At 43.2% G+C, this 23,679-nt stretch overlaps 1 protein-coding gene across 3 annotated transcripts in view; it reads right to left on the minus strand.

Moving 5' to 3' along the window:
• Positions 1-23,679, minus strand: part of ano6 (anoctamin 6) — a 140,607-nt gene that overhangs the window by 90,447 nt on the left and 26,481 nt on the right. The window lies entirely within an intron of this gene.

Here is a 23,679-nt window from a genome sequence, read left to right on the forward strand (position 1 = left end):
CACAAGGTCATTGGTTGCTTATTGCTATTGATTTGACCATTTTCATAGGTTACTTTCAGATTGAAGATAAGTAGGGGAACTTTACTGGCTTCAAACTAATAGACCAATCCAAAATTTTCAAAAATCAAATCAACAATCAAGTAATTAAAGTAGAGGTGCCAGTGCAGGTGATGTGCTGTAATTGCATGATGTGGAAGCTGGTGGACCCCATTGTAGTTCAGAGTGACCATATCTGGAGCAAGTGTTGGTTGCTTCAGGAACTCAAGCTCAGAGTTGATAAGCTGCAGTCTGAGTTTTGAACACTACGACACATCAGGGAGCGAACTATGAGTTACCTGGATGGTGTGTTTCAGGAGGCAGTCACACCCCTTAGATTAGCTACCCCAAATTTGGTCAGTACTCAACGATAGGAGAATGCGACTATGAATGACATATATAGGAGGATCCAGGAGGTAGTACTGAAGGAGCCTCACCCCTTGAGCTTGTCTAACAGGCTTGAGATTCTTGCTCCCCGTGTGGATGAGAGTGGGGGCTGTAGGGAGGATGAGCAAACTGACCATCACACCATGGTACAGTGAGCCATTCAAAAGGGGGGAGTAAAGAGAAATGTAGTTATAATCAGGAATGCTACTGTCACGGCAATGCACAATGTTCACTGTGGCCAGGATTGAGCTTCCCAGAAGACTGTGTTGCCTGCCTGGTGCCTGGGTTCAGGGCAACTAGTGGTGTTCGCAGGGATCAGATATCAGTTGTTTGTAATATACATAAATGACCTGGAAGAAAATGTATATGGTCTGATTAGGAAGTTTGTGGATAAAACCAGAATTGGTAGAGTTGCAGATGGTGAGGAGGGCTGTCAAAGGATAAAGCAGGATATAGACAGAGAAATGGCAGTTGAAGTTTCATCCAGACAAATGTGAGGTGATACATTTTGAAAGATCAAATTAAAATGCGAATTACACAATAAATGGCTGAACCCTTAAGAACACTGACATACAGAGGGATCTGGGTGTACAGGGCCACAGATTGCTGACAGAGGTAACAGAGGTGGATAAGGTGGTCAAGAAGGCATTCAGCATGCTTGTCTTCTTTAGCCAGGACATTGAATATAAAAGTTGGCAAATTATGTCATAGTTGTACAAAACTTTATTTCAGCCACATTTGGAACATTGTTCTGGTTGCCACTCTGGCAGAAGGATGTGGATGTTTTGGAGAGGTTACAGAGAAGGTTTGCCAGGATGTTGTCTGGTCTGGAGGGTTTTAGTGATGAGGAGAGGTTGAATAAACTCAGACAGTTTTCACTGGAAAGACGGAGGCTGAGGGGTGACCTGATAGTGGTCTACAAAATTATGAAAGGCAAAGTTAGGATGGATAGCCAGAGGCTTTTTCCCAGGGTGGGAAGGTCAACTACAAGAGGGCACAGGTTCAAGGTTGGAGAGGGAACTTTTTTCACACAGAAGATGGTGGATGTCTGGAACACACTGCCAGTGGAGGTTTGGGAAACAGGCACGTTAGCAACGTTTAATACATATCTTAATAGACACATGTACAGGAGGTGAACAGAGTGAAAGAAACTGCACATGGACAATAAGTAACAAGTCTAAATATGGATTAGTAATTGGCTCATGTTTGGTGGGCGGAAGGGCCTGTTCCTGTGCTGTATTGTATTGTATTGTATTGTATTGTATTGTATTAACATGCAGTTTGGGAAGGCAGTTAGGAAGGCAAATTCAATGTTACCACTAATTTTGAGAGGTCTAGAATACAAAGACAGGGATGTACTGCTAAGGCTGTACAAGTCTCTGGTCAGACCACATTTGGAATATTGAGGACAGTTTTGGGCTCTGTATCAAAGGAAGGATGTGCTGGTATTTGAAGGGAGTCCAAAGGAGGGGTACAAGTATGATCCCAAGGATGAAGGGCTCGTCATATGAAGAAAGTTGAGGACTTTGGTTTATTGGAGTTTAGAAGGATGAGGGGGGATCTGATTGAAATGTACAGAATACTGATTGGCCTGGATATCGTGGATATGGAGAGGATATTTCCACTAACAGGAGAAACTAGGCCCTAATGGCACACCCACAGATTGAAGGGACAACCCTTTAGAGCTGAGATATGGATGAATTCCATCAGCCAGAGTGTGGCTAATCTGTGGAATTCATTACAGCAGAACGCTGTGGAGGCCAAGTCATTGACTATATTTAAGAAGGAGATATATAGGTTCATGATCAGTAAGGGGATCAAGGGTTATGGGGAGAAGGCAGGAGAATGGGGTTGAAAAACATATCAACGAGGCAAAAGTGAGGACTGCAGATGCTGGAGATTAGAGTCAAGAGTGTGGTGCTGGAAAAGCACAGCAGGTCAGACAGCATCCGAGGCGCAGGAAAGTCAATGAAGGACTTTTGCCTGAAACCTGCTGCCCGACCTGCTGTGCTTTTCCAGCACCACACTCACGACTTGAAAAATATATCAGCCACAATTGAATGGTGGAGCAGATTTGTTGGGCTGAATGGCCTGAATTCTTCTCCTATATCTAATACTCTTATGAAAAGACCAACCATTATCCCTCAACTCCATTTCAACACACTGCTGTTTAGTTACACGGTCTTTGCAAAAACAGAAATTTTGAGGAGGTTTTAAATGGTCATTTTAAAGTATATAACCAATAAAAGGAATACCAAAACTGAACTGTGACAAAAATGGTTATGGCGATGGTTAATTAATGAGTAACACGAAAGCAAATTACTATCCGTGCTTTGTTTACAAGTCTAAAAGATCAGAACATACAGTAGGTTTGGAAGCATTTGTAGAGAGGGAAAAAGAGCCATTACTTCTGATCGATGATCTTTCAGGGGAACTGTTCTCATGAAGAATTAATCAGATTCTGCTTTATCGATGTGGTTTCAAGTGCCTGACAAATTTTACTGAATTTTACAATGAATGGCAACAAAGCTTGACAAGGTGGAGCCAGTGAGTATAGACATTCAAAAAAACACTCGATAAAATGCCACATCATAAACCCATTAGCGATACTGAATCCCACAGGATTAAAGGGAAGTGGCTAACAGATAGAGAGGCCAGTAATGGAAAAGTACTTTACAGATTGGAGGGAAGCATTCTGTGGTGAAACTTCAGGAGCAAGAGGTGGGGGGCGAGAGTAGTTAGGGGGAGGTGATATCATAGTGGTATTATCGCTGGACTGTTCATCCTGAGACCCAGGGAATGTTCTGGGGAACAAAAACAGAAATTGCTGGAAAAGCTCAGCAGGTCTGGCAGCACCAGTGGAAAGAAATCAAAGTTAACGTTTCAGGTCCGGTGACCCTTCCTCAAAATTGGTGGTAGCTAGGAAAATATTGATTTTTATGCTGAAGACAAAGGGGGAGGGGGAGAAGTAAATGATAGGTGGGGATAGAGCCCAAAGAGAGAGAAGAACAGTTGGACAGACAGTGGAGTGGGTAATGATCTGGCTGGGAGGGTGAATAGCTGTTAATGGGGATTGTTTGTGGCCAACAAATGGGTGGTGTGTAACAGCAAACCATGTGATAAGGCCTGGTGTATGGGGGTTGGGGAAAGGACATGGGAGAGCTCAAGCCCTGAAGTTATTGAAGTCCATATTGAGTCTGGAGGGCTGCAGGGTCCCCAGCTGGAAAACGAGATGCTGTTTCTCCAGTTGGCACTGGGCTTTGCTGGAGCACTGCAGGAAACCTGAGACAGAGATGTTGGCCAGGGAACAGAGTGGGGTGTTAAAGTGGCAGGAAACTGGAAGCTCAGTCTTTTTTGCTGACAGAACGTAAATGTTCTATGAAGCAGTCCCCCAGTCTATGCTTTATTTCCCCAATGTTCAGGAGACCACATTGTGAGCGGCAAATGTAGTAGAGTAGATTGTGAGAAGTGCAGGTCAAGTGCTGCTTCAGCTGGAATGTGTGTTTGGCCCCAGAGATACTGAGGAGGGAGGAAGTAACTGTACAAGTGTTACACCATCTGCAGATGCAGGGTATGCCGTGAGGCTGTGGGGAGGGGGTGGGGGGAGTTTGGGAAGAAGGAAGAGTGGACCAGATGTCTCCGAGGGAACTGTCCCTGTGGAAGGTTGACAAGGGAGGGGAGGGGAATATGTGTCTGGTGGTGGCATCTCACTGCAAGTGGCAGAAATGGCGGCTAATGATCCTCTGGATGTGGATGCTGGTGGCCTGCACTGGTTCTATTACCGAGTGCCAATCTCCTGCCTTTTCCTCATATCCCAGCACACTGTTCATATCCAAATAATCATCCAATGCCCCTCTTGAATCTGCTTCCACCACATTTCCAGGCAGTATTTTCCACACCCTAACTACTTGCCATGTGATAAAAGTTTTCCCTCAAACCACCCTTACTTTGTCTGCATACTGTTCCAAATCTGTGCCCTCTCATTCTTTTCCTTTATGAGCATGAACAACTCACTATTTACTCTATCCAGACTGCTCATGATTTTGAAAATCTATATTAAATTTGCTCCAAGCCTTCTTCTCTCCAATGAGAACAGCCCACACTTCTTCTATCTATCCTCGTAACTGATATTTCTCATTCTGAAACCATTCTTGTAAATCGCTTCTGCATTCTCTCCAACGCATTCACATCTTTTCTATAACGTAAAATTGTAAGAGAAGTTTGTGAGGAACTATAGGAACACTGGCAGTTCTGAAGTTAGCCTATTGGAGGCAGACGTATTTCTGACAACAATTCAGTGGTTCTTAATGTAACAGGAATGCATGTCCAGTATTGGACTCATGTGTGAGTCTCCTATATTAATGGTTTGAGGGCTTTTGCAGGTGACAAGACAAATCCCTATAAACCAAATTCCAGAATATCAAAAGAACAAACCAAACTTGCGCAAATTATGGTTAAATCTTTGTTAATGTGGTTTAAAAATTATAGCGTTTAGTTACATTGGTCGAAGTAATTCCTACTCTAGGGTAAGCTAGCTATTACTGTATGTTCACCAGGATTCATATGTACAGATGTGGACTGGAGGCAGCAGGAATTTTGTTTAAGCACTGCAATCTACAACTAACAAGAAAAAGTCTTTTTCCCCACAACAATATTACACAATTCTATTTTAAATTTGCGTCACGATGACCAGTAAGCATCACTGTAAATGGCCCCATATTTTTCAAAACAGATTTACTGTGGCAAATTATAAAATGTGAAGTTGACACTTTGGGATTACCCTGTAGAGGGAGTGTCTATGTTTCTTATGGTGAAATAAAAACAATGGTAATCTGATACAAAAATACTGGAAATGCTCATAGAAAGAGTGTGTCATAGAGATCGACAACATGGAAAAAGGTCATTCTGCCCATTGCATTCATGCTGGTTAAAAACAATCAAACCTTCTAAACCTATTAACCGGCACTTGGTCCATAGCCTTGTGTGGGCCTTGGTATTGCAAATGTATATCTAAATACTAATTCAATGTGCTGAGGGTTTCTGCCTGTCCCACCCTTACTGACAGAGAGCTCCACATTCCCACCACACCTCTGGATGAAGAAGTTTTTCCCCACATCCCCTTAAGAGAAAAGAAGGTTGATAAGTGACCTAATTGAGACATATAAGATAATCAGAGGGTTCTAATTCAATGTGCTGAGGGTTTCTGCCTGTCCTACCCTTACTGACAGAGAGCTCCACATTCCCACCAGACCTCTGGATGAAGAAGTTTTTCCCCACATCCCCTTAAGAGAAAAGAAGGTTGATAAGTGACCTAATTGAGACATATAAGATAATCAGAGGGTTCGACAGGGTGGACAGTGAGAGCCTTTTTCCTTGGATGGTGATGGCTAGCACAAGGGGTCATAGCTTTAAATTGAGGGGTGATAGATATAGGACAGATGTCAGAGGTAGTTTCTTTACTCAGAGAATAGCAGGGGTGTGGAACACACTGCCTGCAACAGTTGTAGACTTGTCAACTTTAAGTTTAGATTAGAGTGGTGCTGGAAAAGCACAGCAGGTCAGGCAGCATCCGAGGAGCAGGAAAATTAACATTTCAGACAAAAGCCCTTCATCAGGAATGGAGGCAGGGAGCCTCAGGGTGGAGAGTTAAATGGGGGGCTGGGGCTGGGGAGAAGGTAGCAAAGAGTACAATAGGTGAATGGGGTGGGGTTGGAGGTGATAGGTCAGAGAGGATGGTGGAGTAGATAGGAGGGAAGGAAGATTGGCAGGTAGGACAGGTCATGAGGATAGTGCTGAGCTGCAAGGTTGGAACTGGGGTAAGGTGGGGGAGGGGAAATGAGGAGACTTTAAAGGCCATTTAAATGGTCATTGGATGGACATATGGATGAGAATGGAAGGTTAGTGTAGGTTAAATGAGCTTCAGATTGGTTTCACAGGTTGGCGCAACATCGAGGGCCGAAGGGCCTGTACTGTGCTGTAATGTTCTATGTTTTATGTTCTAACCCTCCTGCCTCTTGCTTTGGTCACTGATCCCTTCTTTCTGGCTATCGTATCTATGTCCCTCATAATTTTAAACAACACAATCATGTTTCCCCCAAGATGCCATAGCTCTAAGGAAAACAGCCGCAATCTGTCCAACCTCTCCATCACTGAAACACTCCAGCTCAGGCAACATCCTGGTAACTCTCCTCCGCACTCTCTCCAGTCCTATCACATCCCTCCTACAATGGATTCCAGAACTGCACACAATACTCTTGCTGTGGCGTAACCAAGAGTGATTGCAAGACAACAAATTAATACTTGAAATGCAAGCCTCGGAACTGAAACAATAAATCAATTCAAATGTCACTGAGACAGTCAGCATTCAAACACATGAAAGGTGTGAATTTGCAGTAAACAAACCAGAAAAAGTAGAAACTGTTACCTTCAACCATAAGTGAACTTCTAATAGCACTGCAAATCTTAAAAAGCACCATGCCTATTAACAAACAACTTTTTAATCTCTTCTTTCTTTGACTCTGTTTCTTAGGCATGATTTTTAAAAATTAAACATATTAACTCTCTCTTGCTACTTTAGACTCTGGAGGGAGGGATGTCATTTTAATCCCTCATGTTCTTGGAGGTTGGGCAAGATGTAAAAGTGTTAAAAATCAGAAGAACAAATGCAAGCTTCCCACAGCTGCTTGGGGCGGCACAGTGGCTCAGTGGTTAGCACTGCTGCCTCACAGCGCCAGGGACACGGGTTCGATTCCAGCCTCAGACGACTGTCTGTGAGGAGTTTGCATGTTCTTCCCGTGTCTGCGTGGGTTTCCTCCAGGTGCTCCAGTTTCCTCCCACAGTCCAAAGATGTGCAGATTAGGGTGATTTGCCCATAATGTTCAGGGATATGTAGGTTAAGTGCAGTAGTCAGGGATAAACATAGGGGAAGGGGAATGGGTCTGGGTGGGTTACTCTTCAGAGGGTCGGTATGGACTTGTTGGGCCGAAGGGCCTGTTTCCACACTGTAGGGATTCTATAATTCCACATCCATGTTTAACAGAGCTGGTGCAGAGATCAGTACTTAAATCAGCTCTCAGTAGCCCAGTGGGCCGTTCAATTATGGATTCGGAGCTTCACATTTGATTGCTGTTACAGATCTGACCATGGTCAGCCTGGTCTTCCAGACCTCAGGAAATCTGGCGGCTAAAGGGAGGCAATGACAACTCTCGGCAAAGGTAAGGGCCTTTATAGCACTGCTTGTGGGCTTACAAAAATCAGCAGTGCTTCCCTTCCACCCAGTAAACACTTCGGCAACTTCCATGTCAGCTAACTCCATCCTCTCACCGCAAGGAGATGGGAATCAAACATCAGAATCAACTCCATACAGGACCCCTGACTGCTCTTGAGACCTTCTCTGGAGCACTCCCTAACAGACAACGATCCAAACGTGTCTGTTTTATGTAAGAATTTTGTTGATTAAAAAATGGTAGTACAATTGCTTAAAAAAAGGAATGTAACTTTCCAGAGCAATGTAACTTTTTCACGCAGAGGGTGGTACAGATATGGAATGAACTGCCAGAGGAAGTGGAGGAGACTGATACACTTACAACATTTAAGAGGCATCTGGATGGGTAATTGAATAGGAAGGGTTTAGAGAGATATGGGCCAGGTGCTGGCAGGTGGGACTAGATTGGGTTGGGCAGCATGGACGGGTTGGACCGAAGGGTCTGTTTCTGTGCTGTACATCTCTATGACTCTATCACATGCTTTCGTGAAACACCAGCACATTTGACGTCCAAACCATACATCATTATACCGTGTATTGTCATTCCTTCACCATTGTGCATCAAAATGCAGCTCGTTTGAAGAGCTGGCACAGGCACAATGGGCCGAATAGCCTCATTCTGCTCCGTAACAATTCTGAGCTTCTTGGTGAAAATCCTGGAACTCACTTCCAGACCGCACTGTCGGATGGATTACTCACCACAGCCAGCAGAAGGGCAATAAATGTGACAGAGCTAAGCAACATCCACCTCCTAGTGAAAGAATAAAGCAAGTGTACATGGCATTTGGGGGAGGGCTATGCTCTTTAGATTGCCTGTCTTGCTCAGAGCTCCCAGCGACCCCGTAAAGACGGCCACGCAGAAACAGGTTTCTCATTACCCAAACAACACCAAAGCAAAGGCTACAAAACGTCCACAGAGAACAGCAAGCAAATTGCTGCCAACTCCAAATTCTGAGCCAATATCTCATTGTTGCTGTGGGTTTGGCAAAGAAAAACGATTTGGGCGATGCACTGAGGGTCGAAAATACAACTTGAACCTGTCTTTTTCCAGTTCTGTACAGCTAAGGTGGCAAGACAGCTGAAGTTGGCCATTGGAATTTCAGAACTATTTAACACAAGAGGTTGATTATTTCCAGAGCAATGTAACTAACTTTGTTAAGGATAAACTCTTTGGAGGGGGAAGGGAGCTTCAAATATTAATCCTCTGATTTCCAGTTTGTTTGCACAGGACGGTGTTTAACTGCAGGGGTGTTGAGAAAATGGCCCCAAATTTATTTTATTGGGATAATTCCAAGCTCGCTATAGAAAAAATGCAGACCTCGTGGGACTTTCTAATGACAATAATTGAAATCAGATGCACATTCCACCCACATTTGCAAAACACTGGGTTATAGAACAGTACACGGTCCTCAGTTCTTTTTCATTGCATTTTGGTAAGATTTTGCAACAACACTGCAATGTTAAGATATATAAAATTCTTAACTTACAAGGACCACGAATGAGCTTGTGTTTGACAGCCTGATAGGAATTATGGATTTGTGGATAACTGGATTTTTCAAAGATTTTGAATACCTGGATGGTTCACTGTGGGATTGCCACTCCATTCCTACTTTTCTTGCCTGAAGACAGACCTCGGCATTTCTGATAAACAATCCTGACCCCAACTCTTTCAGAAACACGGAGCACGCCCGAAATCCGCCAGTTCCCTTGTAATATGGGAGAACCGGGGGAAAGTCAAACTGCGCTCCCTTTCCCACAGCAATAAATGCTATATTCAGCAATTTACCGTCCAGCTCTACTTTGACAGCTCCTGTGAAAGGTAAGTATGTTGCTAAGTGTGTGGTGAGGGCAGCAGCTGGTTAAGGGGGTAGGGTTCCAGGTGAAGGGGGTAGGGTTCCAGGTGCCCAGTCAGTAAAGTACCAGGTAAATGATGGTGTGCTCAGGTTATGTCAGAGGAGGAAGTTGTCAATTCTGATGACAGGGGAGAGATGATAGGGTGGTCAGGCCAAGCAGAGTGAGAAGGGGGTTCAGATCCAAGATTCAGGTTGGCTGCAAGGCTGTTGGGTCCCAGGCAGTGGAAGTGCATGGAAATTAGTTGGAAAGGGTCAATTGAGAGTTGAAAGGGTCAGGGTAACAGTTACCCAGGGATTAAACAAGGAGCTGACTCACATCTTATTTTGACTAAGGGTCAGTTTTGGTAAGTTTAATGGAGGGTTTCTCTCCACGAGACTGACACTCTCACCATTTCTGCTGACTACAACCATCTCCCACCCAGCGTCATGCTTTACCACTCTTACTGTGGCATGCAACGTCTTCTCTCATCCACTCCAACCCCAACCCCAGCCCTCTGCCTTCCAGCTCATGACTTGTCCTACCTGTCTATCTTCCTTCCCACCTATCCACTCCACCCTCCTCTCCGACCTATCACCTTTATCCCCATCTCCATCCACCTATCACACTCTCAGCTAGCTTCTCCCCAGCCCCAGCCCCAGCCCCACCTCCTTCCCATTTGTCTCTCCACCCCAGAGGCTCCCAGCCTCATTCCTGATGAAGGGCTTTTGCCCGAAACATCGATCCTCCTGCTCCTCAGATGCTGCCTGACCTGCTGCGTTTTTCCAGCACACTCTCGACTCTAATCTCCAGCATCTGCAGTCCTCACTTTCTCCAGGATAGTGCATGGGAGGAGCAAGTAGCAAGCTGAAGTTATCAGGTGCCCACTCTGACATTCCCATTCTCAGGGGAGGTGGCAGGAAAGGAGACCCTATATTAACGAGGCAAAGTGTTCAGTCAATGAGGCCGTTAGCAAGCAGTAATCCTTTTTAATAGGCATCTTGCTGCTGACAAGTGAGAATCTCAGTTTAATTCCTGGAATCCTGCTTGAAAATGCAACGAGTTGCTTCCTCACTTTGAGACAGCGCTTGTTTGACTTCTCCCATTTTTCCTGCCACAGCCCACATCATTGAGGGCTCTGTAAGAGGTTTGTTTAAATCCTCTCAATTTTCCAGGATAACTGTCAGCTCCACAGAAGTGACTTTCGCAGCTATTTTCAGAGGGTCCAAACACAGTGGAACTGTCCAAGAGATTTGCCAAACTCCCAGGTATTTCCCACGGAGTTGGCTGTGTTGGATTCTGCACAGTCCTGACACACAACTCCAGATAGATCACAGTTAAAAGATCCCATCGACTTTCTTCTCAGGAAAGGACACACCTCAAGTTAAAAAGCTCTCGGCAAATGGTGAAACATTTTCGGTGTAACTATTAGAGAGAGATTGAGACAATGCTGCATAGATAACTCTAAACCTGACACAGACAGAGAACAAATTAAAGGGTGCATACAGTCGCATACAGACCCTTCGGTCCAACCAGTCCATGCTGACCATAATCCCGAACTAAACCAGTCCCACCTGCCTACTTCAGGCCCATATCCCTCCAAACCTTTCCTACTGATGTACTTATCTAAATGTCTTTTAAACGTTGTAACCGTACCCACATCCAACACTTCCTAAGGACGTTCATTCCACACGTGAGCCACCCTCTGCGTAAAAAAATTGCCCCATATGTTTTTTTTAAAATCTCTCTCCTCTCACCTTAAAAATATGCCCCCTAGTGTTGAAATCTCCCACCCTAGGGTAAATACACCTCCCATTAACACAATCGATGCCCCTCATGATATTATAAATTTCTATAAGGCTACCTCCGAACCTCCTAGGCTTCAATGAAAGAAGTCCCAGCCATCCAGCCTTTTTTTAATAACTCAAACCTTCCATACTCAGCAACATCCTGGTAAATCTCTTCTGAACCCTCTCTAGCTTATGAGAAAGAAATATTAAAGAACAACAGCAAAATAAATAGAAGTAAATGGGTTTTAGGCGTGGGAGGAAGGCAGAGTGGTAAGGCAAAAATGCAGGGGACCCGATTTGCTTGCATGGGTTTGCTTTGAAGAAGGGTCACAGGACTCAAAAGTTAACTGTGCTTTCTCTCTTTACAGATCCTGCCCGACTTGCTGAGTTTCTCCAGCAATTTCTGTTTTTGCTTTGAGTTTGTTTTGCACTAATATGTGAAGAATTCATCTTGATGCTTTTCAGCAAAGTATTTTCAAGCATGTTTGTGATCTCAGTGGACACACGATGGATTTTAAAGGCATAAAACTGGTGCTGTGGTGAGCTGCTAGTGAAACAGGGAGTATAAATAATGCTCATCACATCCACGGAACATCGCAAGTGGGAAAAACATGGAATTGGGAGGCAGTGCAGAAAGGATGACATGTTGGGACAGAAAATGTTACAACTTCCTCATAATACTGGGTGAAAGTAGGATGTATGTTAATCACTAATAAACATGAAGTAGATTGAATCCAGCTCAGATGTGATTGAAGTTAGAACTAAAAGTACTTTTTTGTACTACAGCCAATAGTTTTCCACAATGGATTGTCAGGCTTCAACATAGATGATAGATTATTGCTTTCATATAAACACAAAATTAACAGTTGATTTGTCCGTTCAGGTTTGCTCTTGCATTGGTCTAAAACTAAGCAAGCCCAAGCGAAGATTATCCTTTTGATAAAAGTGTGCAGCAATCTGTCTTTAGCTCACTGAGGTAGATTTTCATCTTGCTATCCAGGCATCATGATGCAGATCCCATTACAGAAACCATTTAATTATCAATATCAATAAGATGGAAGCTTCTAACCATGTGTGGTGCTGAGGGAATTGTTACTCTGTTAAATTAATCTGATAAACTGAGGGAATTTATAAATATATTACAGGAAACGTAAAGTTGTGCTAAATAAACAACTTCCCATTTTTGGTTGTTTGGGTGTTACAGGCAAAGTCTGGCATTTAGAACTGCAGGTTAAAAAAGTATGGCAACTTCTTTGTCGAAGTTGATGTTTTTAGATCTATCTTGATTTTTGAGTTTGATTTGACTTTTCTAAAGAGCCATATCAGACCTAAAACATTCACTCTGTTTCTCTCTCCAAAGATGCTGTCAGATCCTGCTGAGTTTCTCTAGCATTGTCTTTTTATTTCAGATTTCCAGCATCCACAGTATCTTTCTTTTATTATGGGTTGGTATTTGTCAGTTCCAGCAGCCTGTGATCAGACATACTTTTATATTAGTGTAAATTGCAAACCTTAAATTCACTTCCCACACAATTAGATTAATTGATAATTCAAGGACTATACTGTGAATTGTAGAGACGTAGATCTAATGAGTTGATTGACTACTTAATGAAACGTAAGGATTAGCCCTTGCACTGTCAGTTCTGATTGTGTAATTCTGAAAGCTTACGTACTCGGTCCTGACTGTTCACAAGGTAACCTGAATATTTTGAACAGTTCTGGTCCCTTATCTAAGGCAAGATATCCCGGCATTGGAGGCAGTCCAGAGAAGGTTCACAAGGCTGATCCCAGGTGTGGCAGAGTTATTTCAGGAGGATTAGGTTACGCCTGTACACAATGGAGTTTAGAAGAAAGAGAGGTGACATTTTGGAAACATACAAGATTCTTAGGGGAGCAAGTTACAGCAGATGCTGGAATCTGTACTGAAAACAACGAATGCTGGAGTGCAGCACCCATGGAGAGAGAGTAAGCTAACATTTCAACTCTAGATGATCCTTCAGCTCTGATGAAGAGTCATCTAGATTCAAAAAGTTAGCTTGCTCTCTCTCCATGGGTGTTGTCTGACCCGTTGTGATCTCCAAGATTCTGAGGGGACTTGACAGGGTAGATGCATAAAGGCTGTCTCCACTTGTTGGAGAATCTCCGATAAGAGGACACAATCTCAGAATTAGTTGCACATTTGAGACAGAGATTAGTACAAATTTCTCCTCTCATAGTGTAATGAATCAGTGTAATTATTTTTCACAAAGAGCTATAGAGGCTGGGTCATTAAGTATACTCAAAGCAGAGATAGATTGTAAATCAGGAAGGGGATCAAGGGTTACAGGGAAAAAAGGCAGAAACGTGGAGTTGAAGATTATCAGATCCATCATTATTTCATTAAATGGCACAGCAGACTCGGTGGCTGTATGGATCTTAGATTTTATTATCTCTTACTTTGTATATTGTTAAATTTCTGAATATCTCTCCTCGAGGTGACCCCATATACAGACCCCGACTACATTCATAAATTGTGTGTCTGCTAATATGAAAGCTGGTGTAGTGCAGTTCCTAATTACTGACAACACTGGGCATTTGCTAACATAATTTTCCAAATGTATTTATCAAATATGAGATGACATAATTGAAGTTACAAAGTCAGTACTGCAAAACTGCCACTGAAGATGATACTGAGCTTGCCTACATATTTTACATTTCCAGTGATATTGCTATCAAATTTCTACATATTATCTCTGTTAATAATACAATAATAACTAGATGCATAGTAACCAATGAAAGAAAAATACTACAAACAGCACCAAGCATAAACACTCCAGCACAATGCACAGTAGCGACAGTATGTCACATTTAAAAGATGCACTGCAGCAACACAGCAAGGGTCTTCAGGCAAGCTCTACCAGCCCAAAGGTTAAGGGTGATGTGGGACATCAGCCCTGGAAAGATTTCCCACTAAGCCACCCGCCATCCCCAAAAAAAAACTCCTTGCAGTGAGCTCACTGCAACTGGGTCAAAGGCCCAGGAACGTCCTTGCAAACAGCACTGTGGGCTTACCCACAACAGATGGTTTCACTGTAATTCACGAGAGCAGCTCAGCTATATTTTCTCAAGATCAATTAGGAATAAGCAACAAATATTTGCTGTGCCAGTGATGTTCATTTCTCATAAATAATTACACAGATTGATAGCAAAGGGCTCTTGTGGAATAGTGATAGTGATTCTACCTCTGAAACAGGAGGCCCAGACCGTAGTCCCACCTGAATCAGAAGTGTGTAATAACAGAAATTATTAGACATGATCCTCAAGTCGATAGCATCCTGGATTTTTATTAATAACAGCACTGTGGGTGTACACTCCCGCTGACTATGTTTTAACACCTTTTTTGGGATTGACAACAAATACTGGCCTTCTCAGTGACACCCGCATTTCATGAATAAATTAAAAAGGACGACAATAATCCAGGCTTCACAGTTTTTTGATTGTGCTGTTCCCGTCTGCCGTGCTGACCTCTACATCACAAAGACCGAGTGCCAACTCTCAGACATTTTGTCCCATCTACCCCAGCTCGTAAACCCGACCATCAACTCATAGTCCTACAGCACAGAGACAGGCCCTTCAACCCAAACTGGTCCATGCCAACCAAGGGGTGGTAGGTATAGGACAGATGTTAGGGATAGATTCTTTACTCAGCGAGTCGTGAGTTCATGGAATGCCCTGCCAGTAGCAGTGGTGGACTCTCCCTCTTTATGGGCATTTAACAGGCATTGGATAGACATATGGAGGATAGTGGGCTAGTGTAGGTTAGGTGGGCTTCTATCGACGCAACATCGAGGGCCAAAGGGCCTGTACTGCGCTGTATTCTTCTATGTTCTATGTTCTATAAAATGCCCATCAACGCTAACCCCATTCCCCGCACCTGGCCCATATTCTTCTAATCCTTTCCTATCCACGTCTTTGTCCGAATGCCTTTTAAATGCTGTTAATTGATGCACCTCAACCACTTCCACTGGCACTTCATAACCCTCTGTGTAAAAAAGTTGCCCCTCAGGTTCCCTTTTATTTTTTCCCCTTTAACCTTAAACTGATCCCCTCAGGCCATCGATTCTCCACCTCTTGTAAAAAGACTGAGTACATTCACCCTATCCATGCCTCTCATGATTTTATACATCTCTATACGATTCTTCCCTCAGCCTCCTATGCTCTAAAGAAAAACATTCCAGCTTGTCCAACCTCTCCTTATAACTCAGTCTCTTGAGGTCTGGCAACATCCCTGTAAAGTTTTTTTCTGCATTTTTTCCAGTTTAATAACATCCTTCCTATGGCAAGGTGACCAAACCTGAACACAATACTCCAAGTGCGGCCTCACCAACATCCTGTACAAATGCAACATAACTTCCCAACTTCTATACCCCATGCCACTGAACATCTTTCAACTCCTCTCACTTTCTCCAGGTGAAAGATGTGCCTATGTGCAGCTTTATAGATCCCAGTTATCCCTATCTCTTTGTGAGCTGTGTGGAACATTCTTTGATTCAGTCCAATTCCAGCCACCTCCCACAAGTCTTTCTCCAATACTTCAATTACACCAGTGTTGCTCCTTCCTGATCTCATCCAGAGTTGGACAAATTTATCAGCTTTGTTTTCAATTTAATACTTTTTCTACCTTCACCTGGTCTACCTCTGACTCTTCCCTTTCCTTATATAAACAAAACAAAAATAAACTGTGATTGCCAGAGATCTGAAACTAAACACAGAAACTGGAGTAACTCAGCAGGTCTGACAGCATCTCTGGGAAGAAAGCAGCACTGACATTGGGAGAGCAGTGACTCTTCATCAGATGAGACTCTTCTGATGAGGGGCCACCAGGCTCCAAACATTAACTCTGCTTTCTTCCCACAGATTCTGCCAGACCTGCTGAGTTTCTCCAGAAGTTTGTTTTTTTGTTTCTTCCTTTTCCGTCTCTGACTCCTCGGTTTCCATTTCTGGGGATAGGCTGTTCACCAATATCCAGTACAAGCCCACTGACTCCCACAGTTACCATGACTACATTTTCTCAGGCTCTGGTTCCTGCAAAAACTCCCTTCTTTTCTCCAGTTTCTCAGTCACTGCTGCATCTGTTCTTACGATGCCATTTTCCCTCTGACATGTCCTCCTTCCCCTTTCCCCTACATTCTGTTTGATAGGAACCTCTGTATGTCTAAGCCATTTCCCACATTTCAGCCCTCACCCCTTTCTCCCCATCCCTCACTTTCCACCCAACTCAATTCTCTCTATCCAAAGGATCATCCTCGCCATTCCCGGTCCCTCCAGCATATGCCAGCACTAAATACATCAACTCCCTGGTCAACTTTCCACACTGACTGTTCCCTCTGCAACATTCTGTCCATTCCTCCATAAAACCATAAGATACAGGAGCAGGATTTAGCCCACTGGGTCTGTTCCACCATTCGATAACGGCTGATATGTTTCTCAATCCCATTCTCCTGCCTTCTCTCCATAACCCTGATCCCCTGACCAATCAAGAACTTATCTATCTCTGTCTTAAATATATGCATTGACTTAGCCTCCACGGCCTTCTGTGGCAAAGAATTCCACAGATTCCCCACCCTCTGGCTGAAGAAATTCCTTCTCAGCTCAGTTCTGAAGGGTTGTCCCTTCACTCTGGAGGCTGAGCTTCAATCACATCCCCCCTCATCCTTCTGAACTCGACTAAGTACAGACCCAGAGTCCTCACCTGCTCCTCATATAACAACCCTTCATCCCCAGGATCATTCTTGTAAATCTCCTCTGCACCCCCTCCAATGCCAGCGCATCCTTAGATATGGGACCCAAAACTGCTCACAATATTCCAAAACTTGATCTGACCAGAGCCTTATACAGCCTGAGCAGCACATCCCTGCTCTTGTATTCTAGCCCTCTTGAAATGAATACTAACATTGCATTTGCCTTCTTAATTGCCAACTGAATCTGCATGTTACCCTTAACAGAATCATGAACTCGGACTCCTAAATCCCTTTTTGCTTTAGAATTCTGAAACTTTTCTCCATTTAGAAAACAGTCTATGGCTCTATTCTTCCAAAAACCTTTAGGACTCAACATTGAATTCAACAAGACAGAAGTGAGGAGTCTGTTCCACCATTCGATCACGGCTGATATGTTTCTCATTCTCCTGCCTTCTCTCCATAACCCTGATCCCCTGACCAATCAAGAACTTGCCTTTCTCTGTCTTAAATAAATGCATTGACTTAGCCTCCACGGCCTTCTGTGGCAAAGAATTCCACAGATTCCCCACCCTCTGGCTGAAGAAATTCCTTCTCAGCTCAGTTCTGAAGGGTTGTCCCTTCACTCTGAGGCTGAGTTTCAATCACATCCCCCCTCATCCTTCTGAACTCCACTGAGTATAGACTCAGAGTCCTCACCTGCTCCTCATATAACAACCCTTCATCCTCAGGATCATTCTTGTAAATCTCCTCTGCACCCCCTCCAATGCCAGCGCATCCTTCCTTAGATATGGGGCCCAAAACTGCTCACAATATTCCAAAACTTGATCTGACCAGAGCCTTAGACAGCCTGAGCAGCACATCCCTGCTCTTGTATTCTAGCCCTCTTGAAATGAATACTAACATTGCATTTGCCTTCTTAATTGCCAACTGAATCTGCATGTTACCCTTAACAGAATCATGAACTCGGACTCCTAAATCCCTTTTTGCTTTAGAATTCTGAAACTTTTCTCCATTTAGAAAACAGTCTATGGCTCTATTCTTCCAAAAACCTTTAGGACTCAACATTGAATTCAACAAGACAGAAGTGAGGACAGCAGATGCTGGAGATTAGAGTCAAGAGCGTGGTGCTGGAAAAGCACAGCCGGTCAGGCAACATCCGAGGAGCACGAGAAATCGATGTTTTGGGCAAAAGCACTTCATCCTGATGAGCTTTTGCCTGAAACGTCCTCCTGCTCCTCAGATGCTGCCTGATCTGCTGTGCTTTTCCAGCACCACACTCTCCACACTGAATTCAACAACTCCAACCACAAACACTGTGCTCCACAATGAGTACACTCTCTCCCCTGTACTCCATGTCTTGTTAACATGGGTTTGCTCTCAGCAGAGCTGACCTATTCTCTGCTATTAACACCTATTCTGTAGCGATATCACTCCTATTACATTGTACACTCTCTTTGCCTTTGTTCCATACACCCTCACCATCTAAATCAATTTTACTGACGTAATTTTCTGCTTAATTCACAAAATGTTGCACAATTCTGCAACAGTATTGTACAAAAACAAGACCAAAGATAACAACGGAAACTGGAAATATAGGTCAACATTTTCTGCCAAGTATTTGACTTCAGTAGAAAATGTGAACTTCTGCCAAAGAAAGTCTAAGCTTCCACTGTGCATACTGTTTCAAGCAAAGGGGATGTTTTTTCACCGTTACCTATCTAATTCAACCATCTGAAACTACTACAGTCACAAAACTATTCAGTTTTTTTTATTTGTTCATGGGCTTTGCGCTAGGCCAGTATTTACTACCGATGCCTAATTGTTCTGGAGATATTGATGAACATCGACCTTTCTGAGATACCAAACTCCTTCATGTGTAGGTACACTCATAGGCCTATCAGGAAGGGGATGTGATGAAACAGTGACATTTTTTTAAAGTCAGGGCAGTAAGTGGTTTGGAGGGGATCTTTAGCAGCTCACAATCCCATGCATCTGCTGCTCTTGTCTGTTTGAGTTGTAATAGCTGATTTGTAAGTTCCTGACGAAGGAGCAATGCATCTTGTAGACGATACACACTGCTATTACTGTGCAAAGGTGGTAAAGTCAGTGAACACTGAAGGAGGTAGGAAGGGTGCCAGTCTAGCAGGAAGTTTTGTCCTGGATGCTGTTATGCTTCTTGAATGTTGTTGGAGCTGCGTTCATCTGAGCAAGTATTTCATCACACACCTTGCTTGTGCCTTATAATTAGCGGACAGGCACTGAGGAGGAGGAACAAGCAGGTTAGAGTTGGAGACTTGCTCAAACCTATGTGCTGCTCTTAAGAGAGCTTGGAGTTATAGTGGTGTCAACATTCAGCAGTTTTCTGAGATATTCGAGGATTCATCAACACACCTTCTCATAGTAACACTGGAACATAGAGTACATTAATTCCATCACCTTTGCAATGTCACAAGCATAAGTGTCCTGAAGATTTAAATAATTGACAACTTTTCCTTGTCCCTCAAGTGTCCCTCTAAACCCTTCCTATTCATGTACCAATGCCTTTTAAATGTTGTAATTGTACCAGCCTCCACCACTTCCTCTGGCTGCTCAGAGGAAGTTGATAGATGGCATCTAGATCTATGTGTTTGTTTATGGCGTTGTGGTTGGAGTGCCAGGCCTCTAGGAATTCTCTGGCATGTCTTTGCTTCGCTTGTCCCAGGATAGATGTGTTGTCCTAGTTGAAATGGTGGGTTTTTTTCATCTGTGTGTAGGGCTACGAGAGAGAGAGGGTCATGTCTTTTTGTGGCTACTGGTGTTCATGTATCCTGGTGGCTAACTTTCTTCCTGTTTGTCCTACATAGTGTTTGTGGCAGTCCTTGCATGGAATTTTGTAGATGACGTTGGTTTTGTCCATGGTTTGTACTGGGTCTTTTGAGTTTGTTAGTTTTTGTTTGAGAGTGTTGGTGGGTTTGTGTGCTACTAGGATTCCAAGGGGTCTCAGTAGTCTGGCTGTCATTTCTGAAACTTCTTTGATGTATGGTAAGGTGGTTAGGGTTTCTGGCTGTGTTTGGTCTGCTTGTTGTGGTTTGTTCTTGAGGAATCTGCGGACTGTATTTTTTGAGTATCCGTTCTTCTTGAATACGTTGTATAGGTGGCTCTCCTCTGTTTTCCGAAGTTCGTCTGTGCTGCAGTGTGTGGTGGCTCGTTGGAATAGTGTTCTGATACAGCTTTGTTTGTGTGTGTTGGGATGGTTGCTGGTGTAGTTGAGTATTGGGTCAGTGTTTGTCGGTTTTCTGTATACGCAGGTTTGTAGTTCTCCGTTGTCCTTTCTTTCGACTGTGACGTCCAGAAATACAAGTTTGTTGTCAGTTTCTTCCTCCTTGGTGAACTTTATGCCTGTGAGGGTGTTGTTGATGATGTTAAATGTCTCTTCTATCTTGTTTCGTTTTGTGATGACAAAGGTGTCATCTACATAGCGAACATTATAAATTTACCAAGTGTAATAAATAAATTTGTGCTCTGTCAAGCCAGTTTTCATTTTAGGATCTGACTTGTCCAGTGTTAACTTTAGCTGAAATCATAACACATGATTATCTTTCATTTATCCATCTTATGCCTGTAGTGGGGAAGATAGGGTTATGGCGTTGTGGTTGGAGTACCAGGCCTCTAGGAATTCTCTGGCATGTCTTTGCTTTGCTTGTCCCAGGATAGATGTGTTGTCCCAGTCGAAATGGGTTAACCATGCAGGATAAAACTGTTTGGCCTCAGCTTATGAAAAATTCTTGTGCAGCCAATACAGCCATCAATGAAGGAAAACAAATTCTAACATTAAATATTTAAGTTGGTAAGTTCATCCTCATATTTCATCGTGCTCTGATAACAGCTTTTGTGCATAACCAGCAATAATTGTTATTACTTGAAACCGGAAAAACTCTCCTTCTTATTCATCTCACTGGAACACTGAGCTCCTTTGAGATGATGCTTAAAAAGACTTGCATTTCCATAGAGCTTTTCATAACCATCTGATGTCTCAAAGCTCTTTACAGTCAATATAGTATTTTTGAAGGGGACCCACTACTGTAGCCTAGAAAATGTGGCAGCCAATTTGTGTACAACAACCCCTCACAAACAAACAACATGATTCGAGCTGGACAGAGTAGATAGGGACAAATCTGCTCCTACTCGTATAAGTTACGAGAATGAGAGGGCACAGAGTTAAAGAGATGTATGAAAGACATTTTATAAACAGTGAGAAGCACTAGAAAGCATTGTTGGGAAATGTGGATGAGGCAGGTTTATTTGAGGTGTTCAAGTGGAAACTTGGATTATTTGGAAAGAAATAACATGCCAGGGTGAGGGGAAAGGCAGGAGATTAGTACAGATTAATGATGTTGACCTGAAGAACTGGTTACTGGCACAATGGGCCAATTGGCCTCGTTGTACACCAGAAAATCTGACTTGGCAATATTAATTGAGGCATAAATATTCCTGTAAACCTAATCAATACGTCTCCTAATCTTCTTCAAAATAGAGCCACGGGTTCTTGTACATCTCCACCCCTAGGCAGATAGGGCCACAGTGTAGTGATTCATCCAAAAGACTGCACCTCCAACAATGCAGCACTCTTCTAACACTACACTCGTGCGCTAGTCTTGACAAAGTCCAAACACTGGAATGACACTGGAGCCTGGTGACACTGGTGATTCAAAGATGAGAGAGCCAGCAAAAAGGTCAATTCTGACATCAGAAACATTAAACATCCAAATACTTCAGACTAAACATGTTATCTTCTGAAATTCCCTCCTTAAGGGCATTGTGGGTAACTTAGAGTAGGTAGACTGCAATGGTTCAAGAAGGCAGCTCAGCACCAACCTCTCAAGGAGCAACTAGGAATGGGCATTGGAAGGGCCGCCAGTCAGTGATGTCCATTATAGGGGGAGGCTGAATAGGCTGGGGCTGTTTTCCCGGGAGCGTCGGAAGCTGAGGGATGACCTTATAGAGGTTTATAAAATCATGAGGAGCATGGAAAGGGTAAATAGACAAGTTATTTTCCCTGGGGTGGGGAAGTCCAGAACTTGTGGGCATAGGTTTAGGATGAGTGGGGAAAGATTTGAAAGGAACCTGAGGGGCATGTTTTTCACACGGAGGGTGCTGCGTGTATGGAATGAGCTGCCAAAGGAAGTGGTTGGCTGGTACAATTTCAATATTTCAAAGGCATCTGCATGGGTATATGAAATAGGAAGGGTTTAGAGGGATATGGACCAAGTGCTGTCAAATGGGATCAGATTAATTTAGGATATCTGTTTGGCATGGATGAGTTGGACTGAAGGGTATGTTCCCATGTTGTACATTTCTATGACTCTTAGTCAATAAAAAATGTAAATAGGTCTGCAATTTCTTATCTTTGTGTGATAAAATATGGACAACTTTTAATTTGGTAGACACCTTGTTGAGAACAGATTTGTGCTCTATTTTGTAACTCAACCACATTTTGACATGATACATATTTCAGCTAACCTCCTTAACTTGCTACAGGATTGCTAAAAACATAACGAGCTAAGGTTAAACTTTAAATAAAGGTTGTAGTGCCTGGCTTGCAGTACTGCAGGTGTTAACGGCACAAACCAGAGAAAGCAGGAATCTGCACATTACTTTTTTTTGTCAGCCTTTGAGCAAAATCTCAAGTTAAAACATCATCAGAAATTGCTGGAAAAGCTCAGCAGGTCTGGCAGCGTCTGTGGAGAGAAATCAGGGTTACCGTTTCAGCTCTGGGTTTCTTTCAAGGTTTTTTTTAAGTGAAAACATCATGCCGGATTGGAGTCATTTTCTAGTCAGCCTGTTTAGAGAAGTACAAAGTTAAAAATCACATGGTTATAATTGAACAGGTTTAATCGGAAGCACTAGCTTTCGGAGCGCTGCTCCTTCATCAGCTGGTTGTCCGCCTGATGAAGGAGCAGCGCTCCGAAAGCTAGTGCTTCCAATTAAATCTGTTGGACTATAACCTGGTGCTATGTGATTTTTAACTTTGTACACCCCATTGCAACACCAGCATCTCCAAATCCTGTTTAGAGGAGTCAGTGCACAGCTCTGAAGTAGGAAGGACTTGAACCCAGGTCTCCTGGCTCAGAAATAGGGACACTACCATTGTACCACTGCCTGCTTCAATGTATGCTAGAAAATATAATTAATAACCATACCTTGACTGCCTGGTTCTCTTCTATTTACTGACAAAGGAAGAGTATCTCATTTCTGTTGTGAAACTGCCTTTTTAAATCAACAGGAAAGGGATCTCGTATTAGTCGTGTGCCACTGATGTGAAGTGACAAAGTGGGTGCTGAAACTGAGAATTATTTTACTTTGCATGATCTATGTTTCTGACACAATAAAATGCCAGATCGTTCTTACTTCACACTGAGATCTGTACAGGGCAACATGGAGTACGCTCAGTTTGAGCCAAATCGATAGTCTCTGCACGGAGGCAAGAATTGATTCGGGATAGTCAACATGGCTTTGTGCGTGGGAAATCATGTCTCACAAACTTGATTGAGTTTTTTGAAGTAGTAACAAAGAGGATTGATGAGGGCAGAGCTGTAGATGTGATCTATATGGACTTCAGTAAGGCGTTCGACAAGGTTCCCCATGGGAGACTGATTAGCAAGGTTAGATCTCA

This window comes from Chiloscyllium plagiosum, chromosome 19, assembly GCF_004010195.1.
Source record: "Chiloscyllium plagiosum isolate BGI_BamShark_2017 chromosome 19, ASM401019v2, whole genome shotgun sequence".
NCBI classification, from domain to species: Eukaryota; Metazoa; Chordata; class Chondrichthyes; order Orectolobiformes; family Hemiscylliidae; genus Chiloscyllium; species Chiloscyllium plagiosum.